The 24314-nt window shown below is 39.9% G+C and overlaps 1 long non-coding RNA gene across 1 annotated transcript in view; it reads left to right on the top strand.

Moving 5' to 3' along the window:
• LOC134295319 (uncharacterized) overlaps positions 1-24314 on the top strand; it is a 174120-nt gene that overhangs the window by 112880 nt on the left and 36926 nt on the right. Inside the window, exon 3 of the long non-coding RNA XR_010001861.1 lies at positions 19732-20046. This is a non-coding gene — a long non-coding RNA (uncharacterized LOC134295319). The remainder of the gene's footprint in view (positions 1-19731; positions 20047-24314) is intronic.

Here is a 24314-nt window from a genome sequence, read left to right as displayed (position 1 = left end):
CATGTACAGTGGAGATTGTCATTCCATCATTTGCATCAAATTAAAATTAATCTGACAGTCCAATCAGCTTCTGTAGAACAGTGGCATGGCATTCGCAATAGACAGCCAAATCTAGCTGCATTTCAGGATCAAACCTTGTTGAATTCTGGATCAGATTAAGGCTTGAAAACATTGTATGTAGTATTTCCCCTCAGGTCCCCATGTCTGCGAGGAAGTTAAGTGAGGAAAGAGCAGACTGGCAATGCATCAAGAAGTGAATATATCTTTCATTGCAAACAACTTTTTTCAGTTACTTGCAGATACTGTAGATAACGGCATTTGATGCCAAGATAAAAGCAGCTGCATAACCTGCGCAATACGTACATAGCTATGCCTTTGCACAAGGTCCAACATATTTTGCAAAATCTTGGACTGCAACTCAGGCCCCTTCTACACTGCCCTATAATCCAGATTATTCAAGCAGATAATCCACATTATGTGCTTTAAACTGGAATATATGTGTCTACACTGTCAAATAATCCAATTCAAAGCAGATAATCTGGATTTTATATGGCTGTGCAGAAGGGGCCGCATTGAAACTCAGACATTCTCACTGCAAACCAGTTCATGTTGATTTTATACATGCAGTAAGATATTATTCCAGTTTTGTAAACCATCAGTATGCAATCAGAAGAAATTGCTACTGTTGTCATACATTTACCTGCAAGTAAGCCAGTGCTTCTGTGAAAAAACTATGCTTCTGTTGAGATAAACCACATGCGTAAGCATTCCAGACAGTCTGTTTGAAGTAACACTCCCATTTCTTAAATTGTAGCTGGAGGGCATCTCAGTTTACAGATCAATGCATAGAGGCAACCCAGTGAACTTGAGTTTGGTAAACAAATATGTTTGAGCAAGTAATCTTGCACAATGGTAACCTTAAGAGACCATAGTGTGCTTGATTTATACACCCAGACATATGTAGGTTCCCCCCCCCCCCCCCACCTTCTTTCCCTTAGATAACATCAATGGCACGCAACCTTTATTATGAATTTGTCAAATTATAGACCTAAGTTTACAGACAAACTCAGTGTGTATTTACACTGTAGAATTAATGCAATTTGACACCACTAACTGCTATAGTTCAACGTTAAGTAATCATGGGAGTTGTAGTTTAACAAGGTCTTTAGCCTTCTCTGCCAATGAGTGCTGGAATAAATAACAGATACCAAAGTTGGTACCTTTGGATTCCATAGTATTGAGGTGTGGCAGTAAAAATAGTATTAAACTGCATTAATTCTACAGTGTAGATTCGTTCTTCATAACAACAGACTAGATCCATTGTAGGTCAACATTCTAACACATTACCATTCTATAGTTTATATGCACCCAAAATTATATTTTCAATTTTTCTATAATACAAATGTTAATGCTATGATTAATCTTTGTAAACAGCCTTAAGTCCTGGACTAGGAAAAATGGCATTATCAACGCCATGTAACTAAGGCCCCTTCTACACTGTCAAATATAATCCAGATTATCAAAGTAGATAATCTGCATTATCTGTATTGAGGGGGATTATTTGAGTTTACACTGACAGATAATCCAGTTCAAAGCAGATAATATGGATTTTGTATGGCAGTGAAGAAGGAGTTTGAGGAGATCCGTGCCCCATTCTCATTCATCTATCTGCACACTTAACTGAATGAACAATTCCAGGTTGCACTATCACATTGTTTGCTAAAGATCTGATGGCTACAGTTTAATAGAGGGATGAATATTTAAGGTTTCAGTCCTTTGAACATTATTATTATTATTATTATTATTATTATTATTATTATTATTATCTTTATTTATATACCACCTTTCTCCCCATGGGGACTCAACGTGGCTAACAGTTTTAAAAAAACAATTAAATGGTAATAGTATGGTAAAAACAGAATTAAAATGCAGTTAATACACTAAAATGGCCTTTTACCTGAAGGTATGCCTCATGTACTGCCTCTGCAAACATAATAGCACTTAATTCTAAACAGTCGTGTTTAGGATGGACATGTATTCATATACATACATACACACACACACACACACACACACACACAAGTCCTAAACATGACTAAAGAATTAAGTTGCTGTTACATACATACATACATACATATTTAGCTGCTGTTTTAAAAAAAGGAAAATTGATATTGAAACAGGAGTTTCCATGAACACAATGGAAGACAATATTATTATTCAGGTTCAGCCACTGCTTAGTCACTAGATCAAAGGAGACATTTCCATGAAAGTAACTCCTATCCTATTTCCACTAACAATCAATCAAATGTCTATTTATAGCAACACTTCCGTAAATTAGACCTCCCCAGTGCTAAGTAATATTTGACACCTGCTACTCTTGTTGAAGGTCTTGTGACCCTGTAATAAAACTGATTAATGGAGTGTCATATGAATCAATGGTACTGCTCTTGACCCTTGTTCGGGAATACATTTTCATTCACCTCTATGACCTCTCCCTGACATCTTTGTGACAATTCAATATACACTGTTGGTTTAACTTTTGGAGAGCTCTAATAGCACATCTTCCCAGCAGATCCTCAGAAATCACAGTATTATATTTTCCCACTACCTGGTATTGTAAACTATATTTCTGAGGAAGGTTTCCTTGCTGAAAAAAACCCTATTAAATGTATACATAAGTTGACAAGCAACTTGAAGACACATAAACACACATAGATACACACCAAACTTTCTATTAATACTGTTTATTCATGACCTGTGTATGACACATACAACATGAAGTTGATATACACATTCTGAATGCATCTGCATATTTGAATATAGGAGCCAAATAGTAGCTGATCATAATTGTTTTTGACATCATGTTTTCATAGCGGCCTATAACATAGTTATATTTCTGCAAACATTCTGGATATGTTTAGGATTTCCTATATTCTTGTTCTACTTGGCGTGCAGTGTTTATATCGTTTACAGCTCAAGTTGCATATAATCAAGTGTTCCCTAGGGATCACTGTCTGGATTTAAGTATCTGTAATCGCAATATCTATAAGCAAAAATGTCATTTGTAAGTGCCTCTTTATATATTAAAATACGGGCTAAATTTAAAATATTGCTATTGGGCCTTTCAAGTCTGGTATAGTTTAGGCTTTAGCCTGCCCTAATCTAGCCTTGTAAGTAGATAAATTGGAGTTGTTATTCTAGTTTCTGGCTCACTCTTCTCCCTGACCACATTCCCAGGGTCTCTAGAGGTTAAAGCTCAGAATGCGAGAAGTGACAGAAGCATCTTCAAATGGATAGACATTTCATTCACTGCATGTCTTATGCATATAGTTTCACACACACATATAAATATAGATCAAAAAGATTTTCAAAGGGTTCCCTTCCAGGATCGACACATGGTACACACACCACCTCATCACACCTCCTCATCACACAGGGCTAAATTCGGCGGCATGCATTGATTTAGCCCCAGTCACCCACCGAACCACCAGGTTCCCATCATTTGATGCTGCACTGGCTCCGTGGGTGAAGGAGAGCAGAATCAGCACATGCTGCCAGCAGGGTAACACAAGAGGACTCCCATGTTGTGTTTGCAATGCATAGGAGGAAGCCGTATTCACCACGCATGCTCATGCTTTCCCCCCATCTTATCACACTTGGCTGGAGATGGACAATGCAGAGTGTGGGACACCGGATTACCCACGCCCCTCTATGAAGTAAAGCGACCTTGGTAGCCATCTGATGAGGTCGATAAAGGGAAAGCAGTTCCCCAACATAGCTGTGCCTTTGGACCATGCTCCCCACTGCTTTCCCTGTTTGGTGTTATAGATACAGGCATGCATATGGTTGGCAAGGAGGTATTGGTTTGGCCAATTGGTCTTTTCTGGTCTGGTAACGTGGCAGGAAGCATAATTCCATACCTACTCCTAAAGAAAGTTATTAAATACCACTATAGGATCATATTTATCACTATGTGGTTGCCAATGATAGCTGCTTGAGATTTCGAAAAAATAATGGTAGGTTACAATATTATAGTTAGTTTTCTAAGGGTTCACACTGATTACTTAATGTGGACTGAAGGCAGCTCAAAAACATGGTGTTTAAATATTACAATTGGAATGTGAATTAGAGGCTTTCAACTAGGCTAAGCAAAATCAGGGGATACATCAAAATAGGGGCTGTAATGCACATCAGCATGTAAAGGTGTAACCTGCATTGCATGGTGAAACCAATTAAAGGACAGTGCTCTGGTGATCTGGACATGTGCATTTGGGGGAGTTCTACTAGGAAGCTGTTTGGCTGGGAAGGTAGCAGCAGACAAATCACTTCCAAGGGGAAGGAAAAATAAAAACAGTGCTGATCTGAATTTGGGGTGTGGAAAGCAACACAATTTCAGTGTGGTATATTTTGGCTAGGTGTGGTGCTAATGGGGTGCATCCAGGGCAGCTCCGAGGCTGAATACTTATTGCAGCTGGGTTATTTTGGGGTCATAGACAAGTCCATATGTGCCCCTACTCTGACCTGTGAACCATTAATGGATATGAACTTTAGAAAGAACATATGTTGTCTTTTATCTAATATCAGCAGCACACCAGTGTTTCAGGCAGGGATCTTTCCTAGATGATAAGAAACTGATATGAGAATGAACCTGAGATATTCTCATGCAAAAAGAGGTGAGCTGGAGTCTTCCACTATCAGTGGTCGTGGCCTTGTGAGTGAACTATGTCCCTCTTCCTCTTTATTTCCATGATTGCTATTGCCCAAAATACTCTCTGTTCAAATTAGAGTTGGATTAAGAAAATTAAGAAAATAATTTTAAATGAGGAAGCAAATAGATGCATTTAGTTTCAGGCATTCTCTGTCTGACCCCAGCACTGTTCGTCCTTCTTTGCTTTCTGTCATGATTTTAGCTCTCTTGAATTTTGTTCCTGACTCTTTGTCCCACAAGAAAGGAAGGAAATTAAAACATGTTCATTTACTGGGATAGAACATAAAACTGATTTATTGGAAGGTGGACTCTTTATATTTTCCACATCAGGTTGACATGCAGAGCAGCCGCAATTAGAGAACTGCTCTTTAGAATTGCATCATGCTGGAAAATATTTCATGAATAGTTGTTTTCCTCAATGTATTTGGAAGCAAGCTGTGGTGTGTCTGAAATGCCACAGCAATCCTGATTCCTTTAAATACTACACAGCCCAATAAATTGAAGTCAGGAACCATCATAAAAAAAGAGCCTCCAAGAAAAGTTCATTTGGAAATGAAAGGTATGATGTCAGTCTGATTTGACAAAGATTTTCCAGGCCCTGGATATGAAGCTGTGTTATCTATCACTTTTGGCTAAAATGGAAATAGCTGAAATCCATGTAAGAGAGGCTCACTACTGATAAATATTTCACAATAACACACGGAACAATGGCTTCAAACTACAGGAAAGGAGATTCCACCTGAACATCAGGAAGAACTTCCTCACTGTGAGAGCTGTTCGGCAGTGGAACTCTCTCCCCCAGACTGTGGTGGAGGCTCCTTCTTTGGAAGCTTTTAAGCAGAGGCTGGATGGCCATCTGTCGGGGGTGCTTTGAATGCGATTTCCTGCTTCTTAGCAGGGGGTTGGACTAGATGGCCCATGAGGTCTCTTCCAACTCTACTATTCTATGATTCTAATAACCTTCTTTGTGTTGTGAATAAACTGAAAAATGCAAGTGATATTTTATAAGAAGGTAGATGCTGAGCAGAACAGATACTTTCGGGAGTTTAGTACATTCAAAATGAAGCTATTAAAATAGTTTTCTTTCAGTATAAATTTATTCTTGGAGTTTGAGCATGTTCCACAATCCACACCTAAACAACTCAAGGAAGATTTTTGAGGAAGAGGTGAGTCTTGAAGACATTTTGAGTTCATGAAACTGTTTCAATGTAGGCTGGTGCCAAAGTTTCTAAAGTTTTTAAAGTCGGATTAAAATTCATAGAATCTGTACTGCTGAATTGATTTCCGATGCATGGGCATGGCCTGCGTCTAAAACATGAGAATTTCACTTACCTGATCCTTTTTCATTTGCATTTTGTAAATCTCGGAAGACTCCCTGTTGTTTTTCGTCGATGTGACTGATTATTATTATTATTATTATTATTATTATTATTATTACTACTACTATCTGGAACTTTTCAGTAGAGTCTGGCAAAAGCAACTGTTGCATCATCTTCTAGATTTTGTGTTCTTCTTCATTAATAATTCTTGCCAAGTTGACTACACTGTTATTTGGCCTCATATATCCAGATTTTCTTTTGTGACAGGTTGGAAAGTATACCATCTACTACTTTGAACTGTTATTTGAAGGAATACAGAATTGATAATTTGAGTGTATCTACAGTATAGTAGACTTCAGTTAACAAAGTAGATGTGTTCCTGGGCTTTCCTTCTGTAACAGAAACTTTGTTAAAAGGTAAAGGTTTCCCCTTGACATTTACTTGAGGCCGACTCTGGGGGTTGGTACTCATCTCCATTTCTAAGCTGAAGAGCCAGCATTGTTCGTAGATGCCTCCTAGGTCATGTGGCCAGCATGACTGCATGGAGTGCCATTACCTTCCCACTGGAGCAGTACCTATTGATCTACTCACATTTGCATGTTTTCAAATTGCAAGGTTGGCGGAAGCTGGGGCTAACAATGGGAGCTCACACCATCTCATGGATTCGAACTGCTGACCTTCCGATCAGCAAGTTGTCCAGCTTAGCTATTTAACTCACTGTGCCACCATGGACCCTTGTAGAAACTTTGTTACCAAATGCAAAAATAATCAGACAAAAATAGATTCAGGTTCATACACCACAAAAAAATAAGAACAGTTCAGCAGGTTTCAGCAAATATTAATAGAACAGCAATGTTATGTACATGAGAGATGAACAATCAGATCAGGAATTACGAATTTTCTGGAGTCTACTTGAAAGCATCCAATAATGTTTTTTTCTCACAGCTTTGACTTTTTTATGATTTCCATTTTGGTGGGAACACTTACAGATCTCTCTCTCTCTCTCTTTTTTTTTTTTTTACATGGCGAGGGAACTGCTGAGGCCAGCTAATCAGCTTTACTTTTTTTCTTTCTATTTTTCTCTTGACACTTGTTCAGTAAATAATTCTGTTGATAGCTATTAACCTTGCTGGTTGTCAGTAAAACACACCACAGCTACAGTAGTAACAATTATACTAGAATCCTGTAATTTTCTAGATTAAGATTAACTGCATTGTTTATTACAGATATGCTGCTGCACTCCAGTACTGAAAGCCCACCTTTATCCAGCCCTCCTTTGCCATCTTTTCAGTAACAATGCTAATTAAAAACCTTCCATTTACACAGAAGACAAAAGTAGCCTAGATTGGTCTCCCATAAAAAGCTGAATGACCTTCTTTGTTATAGGCTTTGTTAACTGAGATGTGCCTGTATACTATTTTCATACTATTTTAATTCTCATCCTGCATAATCTGGGGATTTGTCATTTGTGGGGTACTTAGAATTCTTCGTTACCTAGAATTCTCAGTTAGAGAACTTGCATGCACTCCTCTGAACTACATATCCCAAGGTACTCTAAGAAAAGAGAGAGAGAGTAAAAATTAAATCAGCTAAATTCTGTAGAAAAAAAGGGTTTGCGAAAATGATGCAGCAGATGGAGATTGTGATTTCCTCAAAAAAAAGAGAAACGAAACATACATTTTAAAGATTATTATTATTTAAAGCATCCCATGACAGTGGGGAAAAGCACACCAAGTAGAACAGACGTTTAATACACAGAAAAGAAAACAGAACCTGAAACGTTTGTTTACGTTTCTTCCAAATGCTTCAGGGCAGTCAGGAACACCCAAGTAAAATAGACTGAGAAGGAAAGATGGAATAAGATGACAGATGCCAAAATTCAAGAAATAATACCCAGAACTAGCCTTGTAGGAAATGACCAAGTTGTCCTCACAGTCTGTACCCAGATATTCCGAGGCTGATCCAAAACCTGATGAAACTAATGAAAGAATTTTCGTATGTACTGTATCTCTATGTTTCTTTTTTAAAATCAAGACTGAAGGATTTGTTTGGGTCCCACCCATCTCCATTTCAGAATGCACACCTATAATTGCTGTTGTTAACTGCCATCAAATTGACTTTGACAGATGGTGATCCTATGAATGAGAGTCCTTCAAGTCATCCTATCCTCAACTGACCTGCTTAGATCATTCAAACTCAGGGCTCTACTTTCCTTGAGTCCATTCATCTGTACTGCGGTCTTCCTCTCTTTGTACTGCCGTCTACCTAACCAACAATAATGATATTTTCCAGTGAATCTCTTGATATGTCCAAAGTACAACAGTTTCCATTTAGTCATACTAGCTTCTAGGGTGAGTTTAGGCTTGATTTGTTCTAATGCCTATTTATTTGAGGGTTTTTTTTAGCAATCCATGATATCCTTAGAACTTTTCTCCAGCATCTCATTTTAAATGAATTCACTTTCTACCTACCAGTCTTCTTCACTGCCCAGCTTTCACAACCACACATAGAAATTGAAATATGATGGCACAGCCAATTCAATATTCAATTACATATCTTTACACTACAGGATCTTGTCTCATTCCTTCATAGCTGCCCTTCCAAATCCTAGTCTTTTTTATTTCTTGAGTGCAGTCTCCTTTCGAATAATTGACAGAGCCAAGATATCTTGAACTATTTCAATACTGCTCTGATGGTATTCTCCTGACCCAAGTACAGCTTATGCATCAGGGTAATCAAATGTTTAAATTTCTTCTTTTTCTGGCTTTGAAGTTGGAACATAAACTTGAATTACGGTTATATCAGTGGGTTTTCCCTGAAGTCTTATTGACATGATTTCATTTTGCACTCTTTTGCTATATGTCTCCTCACTATATATGCCACCCCATTTCTTCTTAGATTTCCTTTTCCTGAGCAAAGCACTGTGTAGTTATCTGACTGTAAATGTCCCATTCTTTCTACTTTAGCTCACTCACCCCAAGTATTGCAATGTTTATACATTCTATTCCTTGATTTACTATGTCTAGCTTCCCATAATTCATGTTTCTCACATTTCATATCTCTATGATATATATTGTGCAGCTTCATATTTTCCTTTCATCTCTGAGTAAGTCAACAGCTGAACGTCTTTTCTACTTGAGTCCAGTTGCATCCTTAGCCACAGTGCTAGTAGCTATTAGAGTGCCTTCTAACCTGAGAATGTCACCTTCTGGCGCTATCTCTTGTTGCATTTTCGGTTGTCTCATTATAGTATTTTCATAATGAAAATTTCATACTTTCACTCAAAATGTGTTTATAGTGTCCCCCTTTTTTGGAATATTAATACTAAGTATTAGCTATGGTGCCATTGCTGTTATCCCTAAGGGATCCTCTACGAATGCTGCTATCCAGTAGCCATTTGGCCCATTTAGTCTGGCTTCTCAGTGAAAGTATGCCTGACATGGGAGAACCTATCAGCAGTACGGCTGCCATTAGAATAGACTCTTGCCACAGGACCATACAACCCAATAGACTAATGGATAAATGCAGACAAAAATTCCAGTTAGAGTTCAAATAAATAAATTAGATGCTGACTATACAATAAGACAATATTTCATGTTAGAGAAGAATAGTTTCTGGATAATGAAACAAGATTGTAATTATGCCATTAGGATTTTAATTATTGTAATTTTTATTTTAAAATGTCTTAATACAAAGGCACAGAAACACTCTTTTATTATTGTTTTCTGAAACAGAATGGGCCGACTGATGCTTAGCTTGTTAACTTTTGGACACTTTAAATGCAGTGTTGGTATACAAAAGGAATTGTCAATGCCTGCAGATGCATTCTTGGCTATTCTTTTAACATTAAACTATACTCATGCAATTTCCAAATGACCTTTGTTCTGAAAATGATTGCCTTTGAGACACATGGACCCAAAGCCTTCTTGAGAATATGAAGTGTTTCATATCTTATCAATACTCTGAGCTGTTTGAGATACATGGTTAAACCAGAGCTTTAGAACTGTTATCTTGGGGTACTATAGCTCCCAGAATCCCCTACCTATACAGCTTCTCAGGAGCAGACTAAATATTGTCTTATTGTATAGTCATCAACTTTAGACATGAGTTCTAATAGGGAAAGGAGAACATCAAAGCTTCATAATCACATGATAATTATGAGGAAAACTGTATCCTGCATTGATGTAGTTTTGTCATCCCACATCAACAAGAAAAAATAATATGGTTGGTTACACCAACATCATATGTTTAGTTTTGGAGATGAGCCATATTGATGAGCCATTTCATCCATTCTGTGAAAAAGAGAGGTGTAAATCCAATCAATCAATTAATTGGGTTGCTGTAAGTTTTCCAGGCTGTATGATCATGTTCCAAGAGCATTCTCTCCTGACCTTTCAGCTATGGAAGACATCTTCAGAGGTTGTGAGGAACATTGGAAACTAAGCAAGGGAGATTTATATATCTGTGGAAGGTCCAGGGTGGGAGAAAGAACTTACAACCTCTGAGAATGCTTGCCTTAGATGTGGGTGAAACATCAGGAGAGAATGCTTCTGGAACATAGCCATACAACCCGTAAATCTCACAGCAACCCAGTGATTCCAGCCATGGAAGCCTTCAACAACAAATCAATTAATCAATCAATTGTTCAATTAATAACTTCTTAGAATCATAGAATCATAGAATAGTAGAGTTGGAAGAGACCTCAAGGGCCATCTAGTCCAACCCCCCGCTAAGAAGCAGGAAATCGCATTCAAAGCACCCCCGACAGATGGCCATCCAGCCTCTGCTTAAAAGCCTCCAAAGAAGGAGCCTCCACCACGGCCCGGGGGAGAGAGTTCCACTGCCGAACAGCCCTCACAGTGAGGAAGTTCTTCCTGATGTTCAGGTGGAATCTCCTTTCCTGTAGTTTGAAGCCATTGTTCCGTGTCCTAGTCTGCAGGGCAGCAGAAAATAAGCTTGCTCCCTCCTCCCTATGACTTCCCCTCACATATTTGTACATGGCTATCATGTCTCCTCTCAGCCTTCTCTTCTGCAGGCTAAACATGCCCAGCTCTTTAAGCCTCTCCTCATAGGGCTTGTTCTCCAGACCCTTAATCATTTTAGTTGCCCTCCTCTGGACGCTTTCCAGCTTGTCAGCATCTCCCTTCATCTGCGGTGCCCAAAACTGGACACAGTATTCCAGGTGTGGTCTGACCAAGGCAGAATAGAGGGGGAGCATGACTTCCCTGGATCTAGACGTTATTCCCCTATTGATGCAGGCCAAAATCCCATTGGCTTTTTTAGCTGCCGCATCACATTGTAGGCTCATGTTTAACTTGTTGTCCACGAGGACTCCAAGATCTTTTTCGCACACACTGCTGTCAAGCCAGGCGTCCCCCATTCTGTATCTTTGATTTCCATTTTTTCTGCCGAAGTGAAGTATCTTGCATTTGTCCCTGTTGAACTTCATTTTGTTAGTTTCGGCCCATCTCTCTAGTCTGTCAAGATCATTTTGAATTCTGCTCCTGTCTTCTGGAGTGTTAGCTATCCCTCCGAGTTTGGTGTCATCTGCAAACTTGATGATCGTGCCTTCTAACCCTTCGTCTAAGTCGTTAATAAAGATGTTGAACAGAACCGGGCCCAGGACGGAGCCCTGCGGCACTCCACTTGTCACTTCTTTCCATGATGAAGACGACGCATTGGTGAGCACCCTTTGGGTTCGTTCGCTTAGCCAATTACAGATCCACCTAACCGTAGTTTTGTCTAGCCCACATTTTACTAGTTTGTTTGCCAGAAGGTCGTGGGGGACTTTGTCGAAGGCCTTACTGAAATCTAGATATGCTACATCCACGGCATTCCCTGTATCGACCCAACTCGTAACTCTATCGAAAAAAGAGATCAGATTAGTCTGGCATGACTTGTTTTTGGTAAATCCGTGTTGACTATTAGCAATGACCGCATTTGTTTCTAAGTGTTTGCAGACCACTTCCTTAATGATCTTTTCCAGAATCTTGCCTGGTATTGATGTGAGGCTGACCGGACGGTAATTGTTTGGGTCGTTCTTTTTTCCCTTCTTGAAGATAGGGACCACATTCGCCCTCCTCCAATCTGCTGGGACTTCTCCTGTTCTCCAAGAACTCTCGAAGATGATTGCCAGTGGTTCTGAAATAACTTCCGCTAGTTCCTTCAATACTCTTGGATGTAGCTGATCTGGCCCTGGGGACTTGAATTCGTTTAGAGTGGCCAGGTGTTCCTGGACAACTTGTTTCCCTATTTGGGGTTGGATTTCCCCCAATCCTTCGTCCATTCCATGTTGCTGAGGTTGAAGATGGCTTTCTTTTTGTGAGAAGACCGAGGCAAAGAAGGCATTAAGCAGTTCTGCCTTTTCCCTATCCCCTGTCACCATCACCCCATCTACTCCTTGCAGTGGCCCTATCGCCTCCTTTTTCTTCCTTTTTCTACCAACATAAGCAAAAAAACCTTTTTTGTTGTTTTTTATGTCCCTGGCAAGCCTGAGCTCATTTTGCGCTTTAGCCTTGCGAACCTTTTCCCTACAGGAGTTGGCTATACGTTTGAATTCTTCTTTGGTGATTTCTCCCCTTTTCCACTTCTTGTGCATGTCACTTTTGAGCTTTAGCTCAGTTAGAAGTTCTTTGGACATCCATTCTGGCTTCTTTGCACTTGTCTTATTTTTCTTCTTTGTTGGCACTGTTTGCATTTGCGCCTTGAGTATTTCACTTTTGAAAAACTCCCATCCATCCTTAACTCCCTTGTTTTTTAATATCGGCGTCCATGGAATGCCGCTCAGTAATTCCTTCATTTTTTGGAAGTCAGCTCTCTTAAAGTCCAGAATGCGTGTTTGACTTGTCTTAGTTTCAGCATTCCTTTGTATTGCAAACTGCAGGAGCACATGGTCACTTGCCCCTAAGGATCCAACCACTTCAACTGTATTGATCAGGTCTTCCACATTTGTTAAGATTAGATCAAGAGTTGCTGATCCCCTTGTTGCCTCTTCTACCTTCTGGACCATAAAATTATCTGCAAGGCAAGTGAGGAATTTGTTGGACTTTGTACTCTTGGCTGAGTTTGTTTTCCAGCAGATATCGGGATAATTGAAATCGCCCATGACTACTATATCTCTTCTTTGTGCCTGTTTGGTCAGCTGTTGACAGAAGGCTTCATCAAGTCCTTCATCCTGACTCGGAGGTCTGTAGTAGACACCCACGACAAGATCTTTTTGAGTCCCGGTTCCCTTGATTCTTATCCAGATGCTTTCAAGCTGGTTTCCCGGATTACAGTCTTGCATTTCTTCTGCAACGTAACTGTTTTTGACATATAAAGCTACTCCCCCTCCTCTCCCCTTTGTTCTATTTATGTGAAAGAGGTTATAGCCCTCAATGGTTAAATTCCAGTGATGGGAGTCATCCCACCAGGTTTCAGTGATGCCTATGACATCGTATGTGTGGTGCTGTGCTAGGAGTTGGAGTTCGTCTTGCTTATTTCCCATGCTCTGAGCATTAGTGTAAAGACATGTAAGCCCCTGTGACCTCCCCTCGAACTGTTTATTTGGGATTATTGTGCTCTCTGTACTTGGTCCTTGCTGTGTTTGTGCAGCCCTCCGTTTAGCCTTACGGCGGTTCCCTGTGGTCGTGGGTAATATAGTGTTCGCCAGGCTGTTGTTCCCCTCCCCCAGTGGATTTAGTTTAAAGTGCGCCTGATGAGGTTTGTGAGTCTGTGTGCAAAAAGATGTTTTCCTACTTGTGTGAGATGCACCCCATCGCTTGCCAGTAGTCCATCCTCTTGGAAGAGTAGACCATGGTCAAGGAAGCCAAAATGCTCCTCTTGACACCATTTTCTGAGCCAGTTATTGACCTGTACTATTTTTCCGGCCCTTGTAGAGCCATGTCCTACAACGGGGAGGAGGGATGAAAAGATCACATGTACATTATACAGTTTTAGCTTTGTTCCCAGAGCTCGAAAATCATTTGTGATCTTTTGAAAAGTATGCCTAGCGGTGTCATTGGTACCTACATGAATCAACATAAGGTGGGGAGGGTGATGGGGCTTTAGGAGCCTGCTGAGCCTCTGAGTGATATGGTGTATTTTTGCCCCCGGGAGGCAGCATGTTTCTCGAGCCATCCCATCCGGTCTGGAAATGATGGCTTCCGTTCCTCTAAGGAGGGAGTCACCTACTACCAAGACCTGTTTCCTTTGAGGATTGACAGGGTCCCTTTTGTGCAAGACAGTGTGTATGTCCCCTGAAGAGTGTTCCTGTTGAAGTGAATCATGTAGGTGTAAAGTGTTGTCCTCCTCCTCAACATCCCCAGTGCATTCATCAATGACAATCCATTGAGATACATCCGAGAGCCCATTACTCTCCCAAGGATGTTCCTGTTGCTCCTGGTCTATGATTGGGGATGGAGCATTTGCATGATTACATAAGTGTGACTGTGGTGATGCACTGTCCCTGTCAGGGCTATCCCCTGCGCATTGATCCAGGATGGTCCACTGAGTGGTATCTAAGAAACTGTGGTCCTCCACAAGATGTGTTTCCTGATTGTATGTTAATGATGTAAGAATTTCAAATCTGTTGTGTAAATGCAGCTGAGCAGAGGAGTTCTGTGGAGGCTGCCTGGTCCTGCGTCTCCTTCTATGGGTGACCTCCTTCCAAGCCTGAGGGTTGTCTACCTTTGAGTTGATCTCCCCATAAGGTTCCTGATCATGGTCTTGGTGGTGTTGGTGTGATGCAGGCTGCTGATCTACAGCAGCGTGTTGTGCAGTGTCCAAGAAGAGCTCGAGTGCCTGAATGTCCTTAAGGGTCTTAATACGGTGCTCGAGCTGTTGGATCCTCTGCTCCATCAGAGTCATCTGTTTGCATTTGGAGCAGATGTAGTTGTCTAGTTTTTGTGTGAAAAAGCGGAACATGCCACAGCTGGTGCATGTGATGGGAATGTTTTGCTTTTGTTGCATCTCTTGGTGAGCGTGGTGGCCAAGTGGGATCTTTGTACAGTTAAGTAATATGCACGCACTTTATGTGCAGACTGCAACAAACCACGTCTTTGTGTATTTGTTTATGTTGCTTTGTTTCCTGTATGTACTGCAAAGGATAGTTAGTAAAGGTGCCTTTGCGACACTGGCAAATAAAGCTTTCCCAGAAACTCAATTAACAGGGGACAATGCCTGCTGTCAATCAACTTAAGTACCTGGCTCTCTTTCAACACAACAGTCACACAACAGTTAGACTTTGACCACAGGAGCCAAGCCCAAACTCAGTTTAAAATCTTAGCCAAATCTTAGCCAAATCCTACCTGAAGCCAGGGAGCAAAAATGTCCTCCTGCTTCCTCTGCTTCTGCGAGAACCAACTGCCCTTCTGGGATCAGGCTCTGGCAGAAACTCACACTGGCAAATAAAGCTTTCCCAGAAACTCAATTAACAGGGGACAATGCCTGCTGTCAATCAACTTAAGTACCTGGCTCTCTTTCAACACAACAGTCACACAACAGTTAGACTTTGACCACAGGAGCCAAGCCCAAACTCAGTTTAAAATCTTAGCCAAATCTTAGCCAAATCCTACCTGAAGCCAGGGAGCAAAAATGTCCTCCTGCTTCCTCTGCTTCTGCAAGAACCAACTGCCCTTCTGGGATCAGGCTCTGGCAGAAACTCACACTGGCAAATAAAGCTTTCCCAGAAACTCAATTAACAGGGGACAATGCCTGCTGTCAATCAACTTAAGTACCTGGCTCTCTTTCAACACAACAGTCACACAACAGTTAGACTTTGACCACAGGAGCCAAGCCCAAACTCAGTTTAAAATCTTAGCCAAATCTTAGCCAAATCCTACCTGAAGCCAGGGAGCAAAAATGTCCTCCTGCTTCCTCTGCTTCTTCACCATATTATTATCCCAGTCTTTCAAAAGAACATTGAGACAGAACTTAAAGTTCATAATTGATGACCTGTTTTGTGGTTTTGTGGTTCCCAATGAAAAGTACATTGTTGATTACTGTTAGAGTAAACAAAAACTACTTGATATCTTAGACCAGTCCTAGGCTTGATGAAAATTATCAGCTTATTTGGGGACATATCCAAAGCCTAGCACTTCCTTCACTCTGCCAATACTACTGGTGATTTTTCATCTTTTCCCCTTCTCTGATATTGGAGGCTCGATATCTTTCTATAGGTGTAGCGGGAATGGGATCCAATGTCAAATTAGTTTGGGAAAGAATTTCTGGTTGATCTTATGGGCATTTTTTCCTTGTGGGACTTATACAAATTTTTCATCAGGTCTTAAAAATCACATTGCTGTTCATACACTGCAGAATATTTTCATTAGGAATTTGTAATATTTTAAAATAATTCTTGAAAGACTTAAAATAGACTTTTGCAAGTTCCTGTCTATCCCTTAATGCTTGCTAAACTACTGGACTTTATCTTTGTTGAAAGAAAAGAAAATCTTTGCATCTTTTTGTCTAGACAATGTTATCTTGACCCAAGGTTTCATTTAGAATAATTGTACCTGACTCATAAGAAATCCTGAAATTAGGCTGTGGTGTGGATTCTTATAGTTGGCTTGGTGTCAGAACAAGGCTAAAGAAAGTCAAGTTAAAATGTGAATAAGGAACGTTATTCCAAAAGTGTTTTCATCAAGAAGTCACATTCTCCTTGATTTAAAACTTGGGCAAAATGGTTTAGCTTGCCAGGTCATGTTGTCAGATGAAAATGAGACTCCAGTAGATTTTAAAAAATCAAAACAACCTGTCTGGTATCTGTGGTTGATAGATTTTATTTATGAAATAGTTGCTATAGAATATGCCATTTGGGGAAAGAAAGCTGAATGAGATTGTGTGCCTTTAATCATGCTCTTATATTTGATATGGTTTGGGGTTATTGTGGCATTGGGTTTTGAGAACATTCTTCCTAATGCCACCTACAAAGAGAGTATATATTTCTGCACATTGAAATGATTTTAGCCTCATGAGGTTCTGTGTTTATTTCCTGAATATCCCCAATGGATCAGCAAGTTGTCCATGTCACTTAAACACTAGGGGTAATTTGTAACAGCAGTAGCATAAGAAAGGTCTCTTTTTAAAAAGAATAATTCTCCTGAACCATTTATCCCCTTAAAAACCATTTATAAGCTTTTAACATTTAATATTTATAGTGTTGTGAACTTATTTAAGAACATTTCAGAATAACCTTATAATAACCTGAAGCCCCCAGTGGCACAATGCGTTAAAACCTTGTGCCGCCAGGACTGCTGACTTGAAGGTTGGGTTGCTGACCTGAAGGTTGCTAGTAGTGTTGTGCTCTAGTATGGAATTGTTGTTCGTTTTGTGTAGTTTTAATAGTTTTGTTTCATTTTTGTATTTGTTTCTGCTAATGAAAATGGGGTGCTTCTACGAATAGAATCTTCATGTTGCTAATGAAAAGATGAAAATTTTTGTGCCATTGATGGCAAATGGGAGGGCTTTAGAACCCCACACCACCCAACAGACAACATAGGGCAACTTCCAGTGGGGCTCCATGGGTTAACTGGGGTGGAAGCATGGTATGTCGCTGTCCTGCCAACACGGTACCCACCCCCCGTTCCATTAGAAACAATAGGCTACCATGGGATTAGGCCATGTAGTGATGCTTCTCCATATGTAATGGGAACTCTTCAGCTGCCTGCTGGGGTGCTGGGATAGCCCTGCTGCCCCCCCCCCCAATTCGCCACAGATGCTGGTGAATTATAACACTGGACCTCATCCATGTGATTAGGTCCTTAATCTGTGTTCCCAGGTCATCAGAGCTAATGCTGCTAATATAGGGTGCTATTTATATTTTCACTTGTTACTTTGGGGGGGGGGGGGGAGGCAGAATTAATAAAGGATTATACAAATTGTGGAAAAAAAGGTTCCAAAACTTCCTCACTACATCATAGAAAGATAATGAAAATATAACTAGATAACAATACTCATAACATCACACACATACATGTGCCCTCTCCATACACAGATATGTAATTAAATATATCCATTTATTGCATTTTTTTGTTACAGTATTGTTGCCACAACAATCTAACTTGCTACAGGCTACTTCAAGTATCATTGCAGTATTTATTTATATATCTTAAAGAAAATGCAACTTCTTTTTATTCACAGTTAGGCATAAAAGACACATGGTGCAACTGTGAGGGAAGATACACCTACATTTGGAGCCTTTAGCACAGGGGTCCCCAAACTAAGGCCCGGGGGCCGGATGCGGCCCATCGAAGCCATTAATCCGGCCCCCACGGCACAAGGGAAGAAGGGGGTTGGGCCAAGGGGTCTCTTCTTCTCTTACAACCCTTATTTTTAATATTAATATTAATATTGAGGCTAGGAGGTCATCTGTCAGGGGTGCTTTGCTTGTGCTTTTGGTGCACAGAGGCAGAAGGGGGTTGGACTCAATGGCCCAAGGGGTTTCTTCCAACACTCTTCATTATTATTATTATTATTATTATTATTATTATTATTATTATTAACATTGAGGCTGGGAGGCCATCTGTCAGGGGTGCTTTGCTTGTTCTTTCGGTGCACAAAGGCAGAAGGGGGTTGGACTCAATGGCCCAAGGGTCTATTATTATTATTATTATTATTATTATTATTATTATTATTATTATTTTATTGTATGACACAGCAAACAAGATAGATATGCTGGATTTCATTTCACAAAATCACAAGTCGAACACTTCCCAAGTGTCTAGGACTGTGTGATATATTTTTGGATGATGCGCGCAGATCCCAGTAGGGTGGCCTTTTGCAGTTATTATTATTATTATTATTATTATTATTATTATTATTATTATTATTATTAACATTGAGGCTGGGAGGCCATCTGTCAGGGATGCTTTGCTTGTTCTTTCAGTGCACAAAGGCAGAAGGGGATTGGACTCAATGGCCCAAGGGTCTATTATTATTATTATTATTATTATTATTATTATTATTAACATTGAGGCTGGGAGGCCATCTGTCAGGGATGCTTTGCTTGTTCTTTCAGTGCACAAAGGCAGAAGGGGATTGGACTCAATGGCCCAAGGGTCTATTATTATTATTATTATTATTATTATTATTATTATTATTATTATTAACATTGAGGCTGGGAAGCCATCTGTCAGGGGGTGCTTTGCTTGTTCCTTTTGTGCACTAAGGCAGAAGGGGATTGGACTCAATGGCTCAAGGGGTCTCTTCCAATCCTTATTATTATTATTATTAATTATTATTGCTCGGTGGCCAACTATAGTCCAGCCCTCCAACGGTCCAAAGGATCGTGAACTGGCCCCCTGTTTAAAAAGTTTGGGGACCCCTGCTTTAGCAGAATCAAGGTGTTGTTGTTTTTTCACTGCAAAAATTACACAACAAAAGCAAGTGGCTGGACTTCAAGTGGGCAGCGGGACTTTCAATAAAGACTGAAATGTTCCTATGAAAATGGAAATCCTGAAGATTTCTGAAAAGGCGTTCAGCTACACTGGCCTTCACAGAATCCAAATGTGTTTCTAGGAATCTATCAACTTGTAAAGCTGTGCAAACAGACTTACTTTAACTTCAGTAGGGGCAATGGAAGTCTGTTGAAGCAGCAGTTTAGAAATAGACTCGTAGTGAAAAAGTCATTATGAGTTTTCTAAAGGCTTCTTTTATTGAGACATGTTCCTTTTGGACTTTATGAAAGGGAAAATACTTTGCATTTCTTTTCCTTTTCAAATACAGGTCAGAGACATTTGGAAACCCTCCAGTATGAATCAGAGGAACAAAAGTCCCTGAAGCAGGCCCCCTCCCCGGTTTTCGGCAAGCCAAAGAGTTCAGCAGCGCAGTGTGATGCGTGTCGGCACATCAGATACAGGGCTGTGGGTGTTCAGAGGGCAATCGGAGATCATACACGGCCTTGGCAAAACTTTGTGGATCCTGTCTCAGCTTGACCTGAAACTGTAACCTTTTGGAACTGCAACAGAAGTCCCTTCCAGCTTATTCCTGTCTGGGAGCAGCAGAAAGATTGAAATGCATCAAAGAACCTTTTGAGGAAAGGTATGAAATGCACCACATCTCCCAAAAGTATGAGGGGAGGGGAGGGGAGAGAAAAAGACAACATAGTTACTGGAATGGCTTTGAAAGCCACACACTGTTTGTGGAAAAGGTTATTCTCTGTCCATAGGCTCTGATCTGAACTTGGTGTTTGTTTAGACAGGTTGCAATGCTGAAGGGCTAGACATCAAGAATGTTTCTCTCCAGTGGCCGACTCACTGAAAGGATCTTTCATATAACTTTCAGCTGGCAAAAACCCTCACCTGTATAGGTGCATTAAGGAGAATATGTTTATAGGAGGAAGTCTAGCTGCAGTGAGCATAGTCAAGTAAGCAGTTTAAGGGGGAGTGGATGTGTGTTCAAAGCTTCGTAGAAAGAAGGGAAAAAACATCTTGACCTCACATTTATACAGCTGGTGGATTTAGTGCATGAAATCAAAGACTAAAGATCAACTATTTCAAAGACATCTACCTGTTTTATTAAAAAAAACTTTTGCTTGCCATTATGACCCACCTTACATGTTTTCAGAAAAACTGAAAAAGTGTTTTCATTTACATATGATATGCAGCTTTAATATTTTCATAAGGTTACAAAACAGCTAACAGACAAGTTATAAGCCAGCATGGCATAGTAGCTGGAGCATTGAACTGCTACTCTGGAGACTAGGATTCAAATCCCCACTCAGCCATGGAAACCCACTGGTGATATTGGGCAAGTCATGTTCTCTCAGTTGCAGACCAAGGCAAAGGCAAGCCCCTTTGGACAAATTTTGCCAAGAATTAGGGTCACAATAAGTTGGAAATGACTTGAAGGCACATAACAACAACACAGCTTTAGAAACTAGTGCCCAGGAGTATTATGTCTGATTTCATAAGAATTATTGTGCCTAGATTGCTCTTCTTATTTTATCTTAAAACCAAATCAATAATTATTATTCCTCAATCCCACATGGCTGGGGCCCAGGATAGGGCCTGAGGCAAGAGCCCAAAGGGCCATATCTGGCCCATGCCTCTGGGTTTGCACATGTCTGCTCAAGGGCATGGGGATTAAATCTGCTACATTTTCAGCTGTTTTGAAGTTTTGGGGCAGTTTTTTTGGGGGGGGGCTGAAAATTGGAGGAAAGTTTTTTTTTAATGTTTGTGGTCCTGGGGGCTTAGTGGGATTTTGGAAGATCACACTTTGGGATGCCAGGGTTCACATACAAACCATGGATCATACTTTGCCTATCCTTGGCATAGCCTTGATCCCTTGATAGTGATCACACATTATTTCTATTGAGTGTACCCATAAGAGCAACCCTTTTATTACCATAGATGGCCATCTATATTGGGATGAAGTAGTCAATGTCTTGAATTGGGCTTTAAAAGATCCAGTCCCTCCTGAGCCAAGAAATTCACCAAGTGACCTTGACCTTTTCTGTTTGAGACAAAGGACAAGATGGCATCACCTCCTTTGTATTCCATGTGCACAGACAGATCAGATAGGCAGTTGAAGCAGTTATGAATGCCTAGCACTAGGTGATGCATTTGCAACTGCAATTGTGAATTCCAGCCAATATGCCTCAGGATCTTGTCTAAAGTTTTTTGCCTCTTAGTGGTTTTACTTTAGGTCAGACTTGAAAGAATTATGTCTTTCAAAAAGTACTACATTGCAAACTTTGGGTGGAACCTCAACTAAGTTAAGCACGGTTAAGTCCCATAGATTTCTGCTGAAATCAATATGCTACAAAGGACTTAACAGCTGCTACATTCTGCCCTTTAGAGAAAAATGTTCTTTACCAGTGTAATAATATCTAAGGGCTTTTCAATTAAACCTTGGCTATTTCCTGATAAAAAATATTGTCTTTTAAAAATGGAGACAAACAAAATATTTAATGTGACTCCAGGAAAAATGTGTCAGATTTTGCCACTGAATAATGAATGATCTATATTTAGTTTATAGCTTGGTGTCCATTTTCCCATAGCCAACTCAGAATAAAATTGTTGATACTTCATGCCCAGGATGTCTTACAATACACATGGAATGATGCTTACTCATCAGTTTTGCCAAAACACAAGCCATTTCTCAAATGTTAGCAATCCTCAAAGTGTTATTATAACCTTTATTTTTTTTATTTTTATGCAGCAGAGTGTGTTCAGACATAAATGAATTCATTCCACTGGAGACACAGACAAATAGTCTCTTTGGCTTTTGTACAACACAATCTACTAAATTTCCTAAGGTACCAGAACTTGTCTGATCTCAGAAGCTAAACAGGTTCAATCCTGATTAGGACTTGATTTAGAGATTGCCTATGGATAGCAAGTGCTATAGACCAGGGCTGGATCTACACTGCTCTATATCCCAGGATCCGATTCCAGATTATCTGCTTTGAACTAGATTATATGAGTAAGTATTTCCATATAATCTGGGATAAACAGATAATCTGGGATCAGATCCCGGGATATAGGGCAGTGTAAAAGAGACCTATATTTCAGAGGAAGCAACTGGAAAAAGCATCTATGAATAATTCTTGCCTGAGAAAACTGTATGAAATTCATAGAGTCTCCACAAGTTAACAAGTAACTTGAAGGCACGTTGCCATAGACACAATGTTTTCTGGTAAAATTTTTGAATAGGCATTTTCTAAAGACTCGCTCAATTTTACATTTGTTGTTGCTGTCATTTGCTATCAAATCAGCTTTGGTAGCCCAATGAATGGGAGTTTTCCAATAAACTCAGTCATTGACTATCAACTGAGGTCTGTGGCTTCCTTGATTTAATAAATCCATCTGTAATACAGACTTTCTCTTTTCCAATTTCTGTCTACATTACCAAGCATCATTGCCTTTTCCAAAGAATCATGTTATCTCTTGACATCCCCAAAGCACAACAGCCTTTTTGATGCTCACTCCACAATTTTTGGTTTGGAATATTCCTTTAGATAAATTTAGCCAGAGGTATACAGTTTAATCTCCATATACTGTAGGAGCTGCCCAAGCAATACACATATATAAAGTTAACCCTTACAGTTGTATGAAGTTCAGTGTCAAGAAAGAACTGATGATATCCTTCCAGCACATTTTACACGTACACATATTCATGTTTCTGCATTAAGTTATCTCATGAGTGCTGCACTGTCTCACTATTTCAATTATTTAAGTAACACAAACAATACATATTTTTGTGTGCAGAATTATTTTTATACTCCCAGTGTTCCCTTTCACAGTAATCATTTCCCTTTGTCTCATGAATTTCTTATACCATGCACACACACACACACACACACACACCCTATATTTAGCCAGTTGCCATAATTCATTTGATCTAGTGCCCTCCTTCTCGGGGGGAAAGGCATCATGCTTAACTAATAGAATAATAAAGTCAACAACCTTATTGAAATCTGCAGCACTGGAATGTGCAACACAACAGCAAAATGAAACACATGGACACTTCCTATTTGAACAGCCTGAGTCTGCCAAATCTCCTATTGGGCAATTACCCCCCAGCTTGAAACAGTGAACGTTGAGGCACCATAGCTCACCTACCCATCCAACACTTTATTTATACAATAGCTTTCTTGCAAACTGGGATCTATATTGAAGAGGAACAGGCTATCCTGCCTGAGACAGCAAATCAAACCACTTTTTTTCTAGAAATCACTCATAATAAGAGATATGTCGAGTGCTTCATCATCTTACTCTCAGGAGGTGCTATCGAAACAACCAGAGTGCCATTATGGCAAGAAATCACTCAACAGCCAACAAACCTATTAGAATGCAACATGAAGTAGGAAATTATCTTCTAGTTCAGTGGTTCCCAACCCATGGGTTGTGATCCCAAACAGGGCCACAAAGGGTTTTCTCTGAAGTCACCGGGCAGTGGTAAACTATGAATTATTTTTAAAGGGAAAACAAAAAATCACATAATCCAAAAATCACCATACTTGCATTTTGAGTTTTACTCTCCTTTGTTTCTACACATCTCTGTGAGAACAGATTTTCAATGCTTTTGCCACTGAAAACCAAAACAAGAAACAGATTAAATGTTGATAATGACATGAGGTTGGCATTCATGAAAACTTAACTGTGACTTTTTAAACTTGTTAAAGCAATTTGCAGCATATAATGAAACAGAATCAACTTCCCGAAGGTTTCCCCCTGACTTTAAGTAAAGGTAAAGGTTTTCCCCTGACATTAAGTCTAGTTGAGTCCGACTCTGGGGGCTGGTGCTTATCTCCATTACTAAGTCAAAGAGCCAGCATTGTTTGTAAATATCTCCTAGGTCACGTG

Source organism: Anolis carolinensis, chromosome 1, assembly GCF_035594765.1.
Source record: "Anolis carolinensis isolate JA03-04 chromosome 1, rAnoCar3.1.pri, whole genome shotgun sequence".
In the NCBI taxonomy this organism is placed as follows: domain Eukaryota; kingdom Metazoa; phylum Chordata; class Lepidosauria; order Squamata; family Dactyloidae; genus Anolis; species Anolis carolinensis.
Note: the sequence above shows the minus strand (reverse complement) of the source record. Positions and strands in the feature narration are given on the sequence as shown.